At 40.1% G+C, this 16,314-nt stretch overlaps 1 protein-coding gene across 1 annotated transcript in view; it reads right to left on the minus strand.

The window, feature by feature from the left end:
• Positions 1–16,314, minus strand: part of LOC122770640 (zeta-sarcoglycan) — a 129,311-nt gene that overhangs the window by 44,509 nt on the left and 68,488 nt on the right. The window lies entirely within an intron of this gene.

A 16,314-nucleotide genomic window follows, 5' to 3' on the forward strand; every position in this document is an offset into this window, starting at 1 on the left:
AGCAATGCCTTTGGCGTATTTACCCAAACATTCAAAACAATGGGCCCATGTTTCAAAGAGCTGGGGTGCCCCTGAGCAAGGCAAGTGCTGCCCACTGCTCCCACACCCAGCTTGTTTGTGTGTTCACTACTGGTGTGTAATAATAAAATCCAGAGGTCACATTCAGTATCACTAATTGGTGTGTATGCAAAAATAACTAATAGCAAGCTGCCAACACCTCTTGACCTTAAAAAAACAGCATGTTGCCTAACATGAAATCTGCCAAATCAGGCAAACAAATCTATTTCTTTCCTTAAAAGAACTTTGAAAATAACATTTTTGAAAGAAGTTTCAGTCAAACATGAACAGCTTTCAAATTTTCCCTGCGCTTACATTGGTTTAAAGTCTACACCCCAGCTACACTTCAGCGATGAGCAAGCATAGCGCAGGCAGGCACGCACAAAGCAGTCATATGACCACAAACCTGCTTTCTTATTCATGAAGGTAAATATTTGTGTGTTTACTGACAACCATGCAAATGTAGAAGAATGGATCAGAGAGCTCTGTGATGTACAGCAAACCAAGAATGGACCGCTATCTTTTTCTAATCTTTTCCTTCTAGAATGTTTAAACTTGTACTCAACATGTACACATGCAAATTGTGTCTTTTTATTTTATATTTATAATTTTAAAATGTATTCACAATAGAAAATCCCTTTCTCAGGTGATTTCACTCATCAAACTTGCTGATTTGTTATTCAAACGTGGCACAGCTAATCAGTGGATTAAGATGGGCATTCTGTTGAGCGAGTCTGGCTGATATGCTTGTCAGTTCCCCTCCTGTCTACAATGTCAAATTTAATGAATATTCAATATTCAAAATTCACTCGGCACATTTGTGTGTTCTACAAGGATGTTCCTGAGGGAAGATGTGTGCCAATCAGCTTATGCAACACAGAGCACATGTGTGAAACAATATTTGTCTGTCTTTATTTTAGAAAACAATATTCTTTTATTTCTACTGAGCAAATAATGTGGCACATTTGGTTCAATGTTGAAAAGTGAGGGGTGAGAAGAAGTTAGTATTTTATTTGAACTAATCTGATTTGAAAGATGCAGCTAAGGTCAAAATGTAACTATAATAACTGTAGTTACACAATAAGTATCTAATCCAAAATAAAAACTATGTCCATGACATAAAACAGCTTTACATAAGGAACAGTGCTGACCTGCTATGTACAGTACTTATTGTAAGATGAACTCTTTGTCTTTCTCCAAGACTTCATTTATACATCAGAGATAAATTGATGCGGTTCCCTCAAAGTGTGTTTTTTTCTATTTATCTCTAATCTGATTAAATGTTACTGCTATTCAGCTATTTCTCTCAATGACCCTGTAAAAGTGCAGACGGTGTATGCTTTTTATTACTTTTAACCTCCCTTTTCTTTGAGAAATGACTCCATCATTTCGAGATATCGGAAGACATTTCCATATGATGTAGGGCTGGGTTATTCAACGTCAGAAGTGGGTGGGCCAAAAAGGAAAATAGCTGGTGTTTTGTGGGCCACACAGAACATTTGTCAAAAAAATAATAATAATAGTAAAAATAATTAGGCTAAACATAAAGGTACAGACATTCAAGCCTTTTGTTTTGACTGACATGACATCACTTGACTGTGTTGGAATAACGCTTATAGTACCTGGAGGTTTCGGGATGCAAGGGCGTAGGTTTGTGTATGGACGATGGGGGACATGTCCCCACTAGTATTTGGAGAAAGCCAGACTGTCTCTCCCAATATTAGAGACAGGACAATGTGTATGTGTGCGGTGATGCAGTGAGAGGAGAGTGACGGTGAGCAAGTGGATTTTTTTTTACGAGCATCAGTGAACACATCACAGCCGAGCACAACTATCACTGCGAGTCACAGAGCAGACGAGAGAGAGAGAGAGAGAGACAGAGAGAGAGAGAGAGACAGCATGTGCATGTGATGTGCTGTTCTGACACAGCCTGGACGCTCCTCCACTGCTTGAACAGGCCTGAGTAGAGCTTGTTTTTTGGCAAAAATGAGATAAACAATCAAAGTTTGCCTTGAAATCAGTCTGCAAAAATCATTGTAATCTGAAGGGTGAGCAGCACGAGACAGTGACTGTCACAGATGGGCACAGCTGAGATCGTGGTCAGTCTGCAGCTTTAAAGATTTGGAACACTCAACTATTTACACTAGGTTCTAGTGGAGCAAACACACAGCAGCAAATGCGGCCAGCGCTGCTAACAAACAGTGAAGCAGTTTACGGAGCAGACAGTGCCGTTAGCAGGCAATTAAACAAAAAGAACAAGCATAAACACGCAACAACAACTTGTACTCAAACAAACGTGTGAAAAGGAACAGAACTACTCTCATCTGCCCAGAAACTATACACCTCTCACTTCTTGGGTGGCTATAGGGAGTGAGATGAGCGTGTCCTGCGTTGATGGGCTTTTACAGTATGCGTAGGATAAGAGCAGCTGATCCCTCTGTGTTGTGGCGAGGGAAGCAGCTCGGAGTCGACTTAAAGGTGTAGAAGACTCTGTCCCTTCTTGTCTTCTGCAGGTAAAGGGTGGAAAACACTGGTGGTGCAGTAAGGTTCAGCAGAGGACTGAAGAACTGTGGATGGCTGAACATACTAAGTCTCTAATTCGACCAGCGAGGGTGAGACTGGCAAGGCTGACGTACGATACAGCACCTCCAATACCCACGGGCAAGGCGGCAAGGCACTGGTAAGTGAGGCTAGTATTTATCGCTCTCAGACAGTGAGGCAGGACATTAGATTGAAGCAGCCAATGAGAGAAGATGATTTGCTCTCCCAGATTTCACACAGAGGTGTAAAAACATCTATCTATCTATCTATCTATCTATCTATCTATCTATCTATCAGTATTAATTATTGGCTCAAGCACTCCCGAAATATTTGCAAAAACTCTGATATAGTGCATCTCTAATATAATAATTGTTAAAACCGAGCCCCAAATAAATGAAGATACACATTCACCACTAAAAAGAGCAGAATGACCCCTACGGTAACTCCCGTCTGAACCTCAGCCATTCAACAAACTCAACATGGTGCAGGATCACTTGAGTGGGATCAAATGTGAACAGCTGTAACTTTTAAAAAACAAGAACTGCACCGCACTGCTGAAGGAGCGACGGGATAAAAGAGAGGGCGAAAGCTGTAAATAGAGGAAGCAACTTTATTATTTTGTCCCTCTGAAAGTAAACAACACTGGACACGACCGTGAAGCTACAGCAGCAACACAGGGGTCATCGCATCATGTTCAAGAGCGAGGCCTTCTGTTTTTACTGCAGCACTCCTTCAACCTCTTCAAGGTGTTTATCAGACAAAGACAATTGAAAAATTAAAAGTGCGTGAAGCGGGGTTGTGGGGAAAGAAAGTGCATTGCAAAGTACTTTCGTCAATTCAAGTTTGGATTTGTCGCAAGTGGTGGAGTGAGATTTATGCACCGCGGGTAGAGTTGATTAGAGTCATTAATATAGTAAGGAAAGAGAGAAAGAGACAGAAGGAGAGATAAATTAGTCGGCCGCCATTTGTCACCTATATTAATCAGTCTGATCTCAGGAGTGTGCGCAAAATGAATAAGACATGGCATGTAAGGCTGTGTCTACACATACTGTATATCTCTATGATACAGCAACAGTGTCAGCATTCCGACAAGTAATTAATGAGGGCCTATACTTGCAGCAAAAGAAGGAAACTTCTACCAATAAATTCAAACTTTCCTCATTGTCGCACTGAAAATTAGGATCAGCTGACGAATTTTCTTTTTCAAGATACAGAAAAAAAACTGAACTGTAATTCACTGGTGTTTGCAGTGTTCCAACATTTACTACATTCAAGAGCACACGCGGTGCACCGCTGTCAAATGAAATTTGATGTGCAACATTACTGAGCGCCATCCAGGAGAAAAGATGGAATCAAGCGGCGAGATCAGAACGCCATCGAGCCTGGTTAACAGTGAAGCATGACGCCTGTAAACAAACCTGACTGTCAACCTTGACTGTCGGGTTTGCATGCTCAATGATGTGTATTATGACATGTCAATTATGGGGCACTGCAGCTCCCAATGTGATAAAGATCACCGCGTCGCGAGAGGGAAGCACGTTCATGCCCACTCTCCTTATTAGTATGACTCTCAAAGCGCTAGGCATTCACTTCAGTCCTGTAACAAGTCGCGATACTATATGACGTGACTGAGAAACAAGATTAAACAAGGAAAAGAAATCTCCCTCCATTCACATGCAAAGCAGACAACTGGGAGTTGTTTCCATAACTGAAAAAAAGGAAAATAACTCATAGCCTAAAGTACATCTGCTCGTTTCCAGCGACTTACATGTCTCTCTTTGTTAATAACAGTCACAACAAATATGAGCTGCAGGAGATAATAACCTGGCATTTGTGAGCTTTAACTGCAACATTTCATTAACTGATCTTTTATATTTGCAATGAAGGCCGAGTGCTCGCGGCACTCGCTTTTCGGAAGTGCGGTGAGTGCTCACATAAAATGTGTTGTGTTCGTAGTTTAAACATTTCTCCTTCATGAACTATTTGAATGATTTGTTTATTTTTTTTTACTTTTTTAATTGTTGATTGAAGGCAAATCAATTGTGAGACTTTAGTGGCATCTAGAAGAGCTACTGTGAGAGAGGAGGAGACAGAGAGATAAAGGCATGAGTCAAACGGGTGCAGAATTATTTGCCTGGAATGTAAAGTGAGCAGCTGTAAGTTTAAACCTTTAAAGAGATAAGTGTTGCGCTGCTGAATGGAGTGACAGGGAAAAAACAGAGAGAGAAAAAACGCAACTTAATTGTTTTTGGCCGTCTGAAGGTAAACAACTCGCAGCATATATTTGATGCAACAGCGGGCAGAGAGCGTCACCACATCATTTGAGTTCTTTCTATGAAAGAGAGGCCTTCTTCTTCACCGCAGCACTCCTTCAACCTCTTGTTCAGACACACAAAAATGAGGACAAACGAAAGACAATAGGAAGTGGATGGGTGGGGTTTTTGGGGTGGTGTGTAAAAAAGAAGGAACTGCATTGCAAACAGTTTTTCTTTTTCTAGAAGTCAACTCTGCACCACAAAATTTCAATATGCCCTTCATATTCTTATTACTTATGAGTGTTTTTTGAAATATCTCCTTGATATTTCTTTTCTAATAGTCTACTATCACCATATTCTGTGTTTATCTGTTGTCCTTGGTGAGCGTGTTTGACGTCTATCACTTTTTCAGGACATTATAAATTCTTGTTTTGGCTCTGCACAATTGTGCAATATTGATTTCCCTTCTTTCTTTTCCTTACAGGTGTAAAAAGCCCAATGCTAAAAATAAGATCAGACATCCAGAACTACTTCTGTTGATACGGTAAATCAAAAAATCCAACCCCTGGGCAACCTGTCAGTCGCATTGTATTGTTTTTAATCATATAATCCAAGTGGGTTCACACAAAATGTGCTATGACGTAAGCAGTGGCGATTGCTCTAAGACAGCAAGGAGAGCTCAGCTTCCTCTAAAATGTCGTCAAATATGTACTCTTTAAATGTAAATATGTAAATGCACTAAACGTGCGCTAGAACGCAATTATAACGTGTCAATAATTTGTTCAGAAATGGTGGATCGTCTTACATGATTTTCATATTATATTTTCATCATAGCAGCATTAACTAGTGGAAACGCAACTTAACCGTGCCGAGTTGAGGCGAGTCGAGCTAGTGGAAACGCGCCATATGGGACGGCACAGAATACTTCCAGGCCCAGCTTCACTTCCAGGGAACGGACGCTGGGCTTCCGCATGATGATTGGAGGAACTGTCTGAAAGGCGGAACCAGTTTTTGATTGACAGCGTTGCAGAAACATACACCACAGCAGAGTCCTGTGTGGATATTCTTTTGTAAACACTGTATATACACTGTGTAGAAAAACACTATTATAGCATTTCAGTTGTACATAATTATAGCGTTTCCTTGTCCTAGTTGTTCGTTTGCAGAATTTATATAAGAATTCATGTGTAAATAACTAACTGAAATGTGCTTCCCCTGTTTCAAAGACCAGCAACCGGCACCGGTGCGAAACTGTTTAACATATAAATAACAGGAAATAATTATTATATTTGACACTCTCTCTTGATTGAAACTCTTCCTGGATAAAATCATCATACCTAATATGTAAAACACAACACGTGACAGAAGTGCCCAAGGGGCTGTAATAGTTTTTGAAATTGAATTCAAGTCTTGTTGGAAGCTTGGTCATTCTAACTTTTTTTATTGAAAATGCACAAAGTTACGTTTGCTTTCCCGACGTGCCCAACGGAATACAAAGTCACTGTTCTGACCTTGTAGCAGATGTTTTGGCCATGAGGGTCTCTGCATTATTCATGTCCAATGTACAAAATAGTCTTATAAAAAAATGGTTTTGTGTGTGTTTTAAAAATCAAGTTTGCCATTAGGACTGTTATATGTGTTCACATTTGGGAGAGGTATGACCACAAACTTTTGTGACCTGCCATTTTTAAGTTATGGAAAAAAAACTAGTTAATGCACAATGTCGACCTTACTGCCTGAAGATTACATTGTTTTAATTTGAGTTATTTCACCCGCAGTTATATACAGTATATACTTTTTTAAAAACTAAACACTTATATTACAAATAGAGGGCATTTTCCAGGGCAGTAGAACTCACTTCAGTGTATAAACTGTAAAATAATACTGTAGCATTTGCAGGGCTTACACTCTCAATAAAAAGTGGCCAGTGGAATGGTGCTGCTGTAGACATAATGAAATCAAGTATATGGACGCAATAAAACATCATGTCACTGTTTGTTGTTTGATAAACTTAAAGAGCATTACAGGTAAAACGGAGCTACTGTATAAAAGAAAATGTCTCAACTTTTTTTTTTTTACAGGTTGCACGCCACACCTTTGCATCATTGAACACCACCTGTAAAAAACAAATGTAAGTACTCCCATGCTTGAAGTAGAACGTATTTGCCATTTTATTATGATATCAAACCACCAGCAATTTCATATGGACCACTGCATCTATTTCTTAGGGCAACACATGAACACATGATGATGAATAATATTTGCCATCTTGCAGCCAAAGCAGCATGCAGACAATTAGCCTTTGTCCAATTAAAGAGCAATCATAAAGATAAATGACAACAATGGCAGTCAATCCGTGCCTTTATTGAGTCATCCACGGCCCCTTAAGTGTATTCCAGTTTGTTAATGCTCAGCTCTATGTATTTTTAATTGCGACATTAAAACCACTGATTTGATCATGGAGCAGCAACATAAAAAATAAAAAGGAAGACGTGCTGTCTGAACTTTGCTGATTGGATGAATGGGAGACACAAAGAATCCGACTCTTTAGTATTTGTGTTTTTCACAAAGATCTCACAATGGCTGCTCAAATGTGATCACTGCAAACTGTGATTGTTATGTACATCATTTGTTTCTCAGAGGGGGATTTACAAAGATGTAAATTCATAATTGGACTGTGTGTAATGGAACAACTGAAAGTGCTCATTTTGTATACTAATCATAAACCCAAACCCCCACACACACACACGCCAATATTCAGCTGTTAAACTGCTTTGATGTCTCCATGTGTCTGAGAACGGGTGAATATATGATACAGTTCTTACATAGCTACAGCAACAAATCCACATTTCCATACATTAAGAGTCTTAACTGCTCCAAAATAAGAAAGAAGTTGACTTACTCTTCAGAAACTCACCATCTATTACTTCATGGCCTTTGCCTTTGAATATCCTATTGTTGCTGCTCTGATAATACATTTTGAACTATACCAGCTGATTGCCGGAGAAATGAAGTAAGCAAATTCTGATAAAACGGAACATAATTACAGTGGGAAGATAACGATAATGAAGTTATAAATGTAAGCTTAAGTTTGGGAAAAGGTGACAAGGTTAGAAGGGAATTCAGGGGGTTTAATAGGAGATGAGGTCTGTGCATGTTTAAAAAAAGCGGTAATGAAAGGTAAAAATGATGACAGGATAGAGAGAGGGCAAAGAGGGGAAAGGGCGAGGGGAGAGATAGAGCTGATGTGCGTGTTGAATGATAAGGAAATATTTGAGCACTGAAAGACACTTAAAGTTAGGAGGGTTGTTTTATAGCAGGTACTACAGTATATGTTGCTACAGATACTGTAGCAAAATTTTTTTTCCCCTACTCCCATAAAATCAGCACAGACACACGCGGATAATGAGCGTTACGAATACCTCCCTTACTTGGGGAGAAGCAGCATTCATTATCAGCACCATGCACTTAGAAAAATTGAAAAGTCAATAAGACAACAAGAACATAAACACACACTCAGACAGTCTGTAATGACTGTCAGCTCTGCCAAGACACAGACACACAGGTGAAAGGACGGGAAAGGAGAAATAAACAGTTAACAATAATTGAGATGGACAATTTAAGCAGCTGTCAATGTGTTGTGTTATTCTAAGTGCACATTTTTTTATTAAGGTTTATGTCATCTTTATAATAGTAACATGAGCAATTATTTTTATTTTTTTTTGCTGCTTTTACTGTAAGTGGACTAACTGCAGGTTAGTGACTAAATGTAAATGGGATTGCTTATAGTTTAACTTGCAGTAAAGAACAATTTCTAATAAGAATAACACAGGCTTCAAGCATAAGGTGGAAATATTACAGGCAAACACAACTTCACTCGAACTTGTGGTAAATTGTTTTGCTGTTGAAGAACACACATGAATCTATACATCATTTTTTTTTTATTTATTTCATTTCATTTATTTATTTATTTTTTATCAATTTCCCTCAAAAATTGGAACTAAACGATAATCCCTCTGCCTGTTTTTAGTGTATGCTGCTCAGACACAAACTGCACCGCCTCTAATGATCATCACCAAGGTGGGAAGGAGGGTATAGCCTGAAAACTCCAAGTTCACTCATCATCTTTATGGTGGGCCATTCAGAAGACAAAGATGGCAGGTTCTCCCTCAAATTAACGAGCTGACAGCAATGGAAAAGGACAGGGAGGAAGAGATGGGCTGGAGGGACGGAAGGAACAGAGAGAGCGAGAGGGCAAGAGAGAAATAAAACTGAGATGAGCAGCTCAAGGCCAACACATGTATTCAGTCTGTCTCTCTCTCTCTCTCTCTCAAAAGATGGACCCTGACTGGGTCAAAAGGTGGGAGAGTGTAGGTGTGAATGTTTCTATATGTCATTTGAGACTTAACAGATCATGCCCTAAAAGATAATTACTTTATTACATTAGACAGCACAAAGATCAAAACTATACACCCTTTTTCTGGGAAACCTACTGCCATCTTTTTTTTATGAATGGCTAGGGTACAAATCAAGGTCAGGTTCTGATTATGAAAGTTCAAAAAGTACACCGCTACCTATGGCTGTTCAATATGATGACTAAATCATAATGACCTCACAAAAAAAACCGTTAAGTCACTAACATAACGTTGGTTTTACCGCACCATCTCCCTCTCTGCTCTCCGCTTTAATTCTGTGCAGCCTGAATTAGCGTCTATTTCAGCGTGTGATATGTAACGTGGCGTCAGTACAACGGTGTCTCAGTATTCAGTCAGCGTACAAGTCCAAGCGTTTGTGGCCATTTCACCTTTCCATACCACTGACCACAGTGCTCCTGTAGGTTTTGTACAAGCGCGCTCCTTGTCTGGCGAGTTTCAGTGATGAATATTAATAAGGCACTCACTGAGGTGGAACCTCGCCGCTGCCGATGTGGCAAGCATCTGGAGAGAGGTTATAACCGTCTTACTTTTGTGATTTCTGAATATCACTATGAGGAGACTGTGTGTGTGTGTGTTTGTGTGTTAAAAGTGCTGCTGTGTCAGCAAAGAGGTAACAGGAGGTGGCAGCAGGAGTAGATGAAGGGATTTCCAGAGACCAATATGCAGTAAGAAGTTCCCCCAGGGATATTCATTCTGTCCCGTTCCACCTTATCACCAAGCCTTTTAGGTCTTTGGTTTGCTTGTGTGTGGAACAAAGTGCTTATTGATGGAACTACTTAGTTGGCATACTTCTCTGTATGTGGGGAATCTTTTCCCAAAGTTGTAACTGTTTTGCAGCGTGTGACGTGACGGAAAGCAAGGGGTTTCGTGTAACATAAGCATGTGACAGCAGAGCTGCACAATGTTAGGAAAAACATGCATTGTGATAAACAAACTAATAATTAAGGGTACGTGTGTTAATGCCTTGCTACTTTGGGTACACACCCAGAGGCTATGCGGACACTTCAAAAAGAAAATGACAGTACTGTGCAAAAGTTTTAAGCAACCTATTCGAATGTGATTAGTTTTACATGGGGAAGTGGAGTAATGTCATTTTACCACAGGACATCTGTAATATTAATGCCCCATATGCAGGGGATAAGAAATCTCAGTAAAACTACCACAATTGGGTGCGTTAAATCAGGGTAAATTGCCCCGTTTGTCCCAGGAGCCCTTTATTGGGCCACGTCCACCTCAGCCATTGCAGGCTCCAGCCTGGTCGACCAGAGCCATGCGGCGGGAGACCGCGAGACAAGGCACCACCGTCACCTTCTGACACCATGTGCACACTACGTTGCTTCTTCATATCACACTAGCGCAGACACACACCGACATAGCGCCTCCATGCTTGTAAATCCACAGAAAACTACTTGAGATGATGGAATATTTACACACATGTTTACTGCTGGTTAGCGCATGGATTTAGTATTACCTGGGGAAAATTTTCCAGACCTTTTAACACCAGGTAAATTTCGCCGTAATCTTTACTGACATCGTCCAGTAATGATTACTGACATGGCACTTTCGGACAGGACTAAATAATTACTTTACCCCACCTCCCCAGGTAAAACTAATTCCGTCCAAATAGGGCTTTAGGCCAGCATTAGAATTGCTGTTTAAGCAATGCCATAATAAACACAACAAACAGGTATTTAGTGTGACCTACCATGGCTCTCTGAAACCTGGAGTGGAACCCTGTTAATGTTATTGGTAAAACCTGTGTTTGTTCTACTATTTCACATTGAAAAAGATCTGCTGTGAAACAGGAGCCAGCTTTATTCAGACATACTGGATTTCTTCAACTCATTGACAGCTTGCTAATATATAAGACCAACTTTCAGTCACATCATTCCAACACAAATGCCAGTGATCACAGAATGTGCCAGACATGAAAATACCAAAGCTGTAGGTGCCCTGAGTCATTTGCACAGTGCTGTGTTATTAATGTAAACAAATCATTTAAATCCAATTTCAGTGGCCTTCATTGCAATTGGGTTTCAGTGGATACGGATGTAATGTAAAGGAAATATAAAATGAAAGAAAACAAATCTACCTTGGTATGTTCTTGGCCAAACACAATTAGCATAAGGAATAATCTACATTTATTAAATTGCAATGAGATTTTCTTTTTAGATATATTGTGAAGCATCAGAAAGGAAATCAAGTCATTTCTACACCAGTGTGCAGTCGCCTGTACATGGCTGTCCAAACCAAGTCTTTGTCCAACCGGACAAGTTAGGACACCCTGCATCAGCCTTACTAAGCTGGCTGCAGTGGGCGGTCTGGCCATCTCGTTTAAACACCAACTGATTCTGCTGACTCAAAGACAGGCAGGCAGACAGATACTCACTCGGATCCACATAAGCATTAAAGTGCTTTTTCTTCGTGAGGAAAGCTACTTTGGGGAGTTGTATCAGCAGGAGGTAAGCTGTCAGGGATTTCAAACCTTCAAAGTGTCAGGGATTGAAAAAACTTTAAGTGCATAGAAAAACACTAGAGGTGGCTGGCTGGCCTACAGGAGAATGCCTATAAGCTGCATACGCATCAAATGAGCAGAGTAGAACAGCCCTCTCTAAATATAGCATTTACGTCACCTGTCATGAAATCAATGCGGAAATGAATCTCTCTTCTAACATCCTGAATTCTGATGTCATCACCAACCACAAAACAAATCACATACAAAATATTTCTTCAGTTCTTAGAAAGAAATTATCTATGTTATCTGTACGGTGGTTTATCATTTATTAAAATGCTTAGCATAATTATTTACGGTCGCTTGATGATACAAAGCAATTCTCTATGTTGCACTATTTAATTGTGATTGTGTAGTGAAGACTATGATGGCATTTTCAAATTCTAGGCTTAGAAAAATATGAAATTTGAAGGAGTCCTTTCAAGGTGTTCCTAATATACCACAAGGACAAAAATGTGTTTGATGAGAATACAGTGACTTTGGCCTCTGGCCACTAAACCTGAGCAGCATTAGCATTAGTTTAAGCAGGTCATGGAGTCAAACTTAGCCAGTATGACATCAGCAGATCTTCATGCCAGCCATCATCAGCTGGCAGCTCAGGTATGACCTTATAATGACGGATTATTGAGTGGATTACTAAGTATTTAATGTAGTTCATACATGGTAGTCATATGCCCCAACTGTAATCAGGTGGCTGCAACCTATTAACCATGCTCCAATCACCGTCGCTCTCACATCAAGGTGGTAAATAACACTCCAGCCTCACTTGTTTGTTGCTACATCAATGCTGCTTCACAGTGTTGCTGCTGGCAAAGCTTTGTGACCACTACCCCAGCTGCTTGGGCTTACTCCTTTATTGGGGGTCTCTTGCAATTCACTCAATTTTTGGCTTAGCGTGCTGTTTGGCCAATCCAGGGAGCATCTGAAGAAAAGAGCCTTCAACATATTTCTGCATTTCCATTTGTGATCTTCTTCTTTCGGCTTCTCTCTTAGGGGTTGCCACTGTGGATCATCTGTCTTCATCGTGTCCTCTTCTATCACCACCAACTGTCCTCATTCACAACATCCATGGACCTTCTCTGTGGTCTTCCTCTTTTCCTCCTGGCTGGCAGCTCCATCTCCAACATCCTATGTCCGATATAACCACTATCCCTCCTCTACACGTGACCAAACCACCTCAACCTTGCCTCTCTTTCTTGACAGTGTCACGGTCTCACTACCATCTTGTCGACCTTCCCTTTCATTTTTGCTGCTTTCCTTTTGTCACACATCACCTTGACACTTGTCTCCACCCACTCCATTCTGCATGCACTTCAACTCTCTTTTGCACTGTTGCTTTGGATGGTTTACCCCAGGTATTTAAAGTCATCCACTTTCTCTACATCTGCTCCTGGCATCATCACCGTCCTGTCTGGTACTCTGTGTCGCTCCAACTAACCTTCATCTCTCTTCTCTCTAGTGCATACCTCTACCTCACCAGGCTCTCGTCCACATGTCCCCTACTCTCAGTACAGATTACAATATCATCTGCAAACAACATATTCCACAGAGGCTCCTGCTTGACCTCATCTGTCAACCTGTCCCTCACCATTGCAAACAAGAAGGGGCTCAGAGCCGATCCCTGATTTCAAAGCCACCTTGAACCCAACCATCACTCCAGCTGCACTGGAGTGGTGACCACTGTCCTCATACAACTCCTGCACCACCCTCAGATACTTCTCTGCCACTCTTGACTCCCTAACACAGTTCCTCTCTTGGTACCCAATCCAAAGCTTTCTCTAGATCCACAAAGACACAATGCAACTCCTTCAGGCCTTCTTTATACTTGAACATAATAGTAAGGTGTTTTATTTGATGTTACCCATAATATATAGTATTTTGTCTTCAGTACCAAGTAATTATCCTCACTCATGCTTCCCTCTGCAACTAGCAAGAACAGGGTGGTCAAACAGTCTGAGTAAAGACAATGGCTCTCTCTCTGAGACTATTTTTTTAAAGAATGACTAAGTAACCCACAGGCATACTAGAAATATGCTTTGCCTGCAATGGAAACCTTATTGCACATACACACATACAATATCTCCTATTCATGCTTGGGCACATGGGCAGTAAATATTTCCTGATCATTTGTCCAGTTGCAGTCAGTTATATTGCTTTGCTTCTGCCTGAATTCATACATCCATTCTACCTGCTCCTCTTTACAGACATACTGAATATCTGTTTTCATTATTGCATCTCACTGAGGTTGACAGCCTTGCCAAATTCTAAACTAAGTCATTTTTCCATGCTAGTATTGGACTGCTGGTCCAGTGTCATAAAGATTTGAAGGATATCTGATGTGTATGACTTATAAAATGACAACAAAGACGATGCAAGGACTTAGTAAAGAAGTCTTACTGACACAAAGTAACACTCTGAAAGCAGTAGGCTTTACGATTATTTATGCCATTTACAAGATCGTATCTGCTAAAATCTTATCCACTTGTTCTATTATTAAGTACTAACACATTAAGGAAAGTTATTTAGAACAAAAATGGTTAAACCCTGGTTATAGTGTGAAGATGGGGAGAAAAGCAAATATGATGGTAGAGAAGATTATGAATCTCTGCTAAATTAAAAATCATCTATTAAAGGTCTTTTCAGTATTATATGTGTCAAGGAAAAAAACATAACTTTTATTAAAATCAGATAGGAAAATTAAGAGATAAAAAAGGGTTTTGAAAGTGGTTGACTCTTTGGCTCTTTGGCCTCCTCTTGAAAAGTATGACATAAATGCAGTTTGCTGTATTACATTGCTCTGACTACGACACATTCTTCGTGTGATGTGTTATTCCATGAAAAGAAACTGGATTATGAAGGCAAATGACAGAAATATACAGTAAAAACTACCCAAATGTATTACAGTTACTTAAACACATACAAGTGCAAAGGGGTTTCTTTAAATGTTGAACACTATAGTTCAGGAAACCTTTCACACTCATCAGTTGGCATTTGCATTCAACAGTTGTGACGGTCCTTTGGACCATATTTGGTACTTTCATACAATTTGTTTTCCACCTGAAGGGTGGAGTTGATTAGAAACACCCGGGCCCAGTGTTCTCCATCCATCCTCCACATGAGGGTTGCTGGTCACTGGAGCCAATCCCAGCAGACACAGGTCTCTGAACAGGTCCATCACAGGGCTATCACATAAGCCCCTTTTCCACCTATGGAAAAGTGTATCTACTCAACATCACTGCACGGCTGCATGAAACTGCTGTGACTTCGTTTTACACGCCACACACACAAGCGAGTGACTAGTGACTTGTAGAGCAGTTGTTTTCAGTGTAACTGAATCATTAGAATTAGATAATTGAACATATTTGTTCAGTTCTTCCTCCATGACTGGAGCAGAGACTCTGACACAGTCACTACAGTTCAGCATTGTTGGGCTTGATTCTTGTGTTGGACGTCTCTTCCTCTGAGGGCACGCTGACCAATCAGTGGTCGCCTCAGTTTGTTTGGAACCTCGCCAGAGCAGGTACTAAAAAAATAACCTGGTACCAGGTAGTAGAAACGCAACTTAACCGTGCTGTGCCGAGGCTAGGCGAGCGGTGGAAACACGCCAATAGAAACAAACAACCCTTCAAACCAACGCTCTCATATTCACACCTAAGGGCAATTTATTGAGTGTTTAATTAACCGCTGTATGTTTTTTGACTGTGGGAGGAAACCAGAGAACCCGGAGAAAACCCACATACACACAGGGAGAACATGCAAACTCCAGGCAAACTGTGTTCCTGCTTTATTTTCCTGTTTGATATAAATGAAATTACCTTCTTTTCCACTGCACTGAAAGCTAAGTTCCCCTCCTTTATTTCTCAGGGCCTTGAGCCGAGTCGTGACACAGTACAGCAATAACTCAGTGAGACAATTATGGTGATAGATTAATATGTACGCCGGTGTAATTGTCATCGCAGATGAAAGAAATACCCATTTCCAGCTGTAATTGATCTGAAAGTAGACCGGGGTAACGTAGAGAGATAATTAAAGTAATTACATTAAATCAGATTTATTCATTAACAAGGCCTTGTCAAGTGGCCCTAATAAATTATTTTCATGAATACAAAAAAATGTTATAATTAAAATATAACAAAAACAGGTTGATGTTAAAAATAAGGTACCTAAAACAAATAATTGTTAATAATAACAATTCATAATTGGAAAGATTTCATACATATAGCGAATATCTTTGAAGACTTTGGTGTAAATTATTGTAACTAAATGGTGTATGTAAATCATTACGGGTAAGTCTTTGAGACTTACCCTGTAAGGATGTAAGTACAATGTGTACTTCATGTACTGGTGAATTGCTAAGGACAGTGGCAACAAAGGAGGATAAGTAAAAGATGGCTGCCAACATTTGTTCCTGCCTTGGAATTTAATATTTCATATGTATACATTATTAAAGACCTTGTACTGAACAGTTCCTAAGGGGAAGACAGGGTGAAAAGACAAAGCTTTGTTAAGTCAC

This window comes from Solea senegalensis, linkage group LG6 (genome assembly GCF_019176455.1).
Source record: "Solea senegalensis isolate Sse05_10M linkage group LG6, IFAPA_SoseM_1, whole genome shotgun sequence".
In the NCBI taxonomy this organism is placed as follows: Eukaryota; Metazoa; Chordata; class Actinopteri; order Pleuronectiformes; family Soleidae; genus Solea; species Solea senegalensis.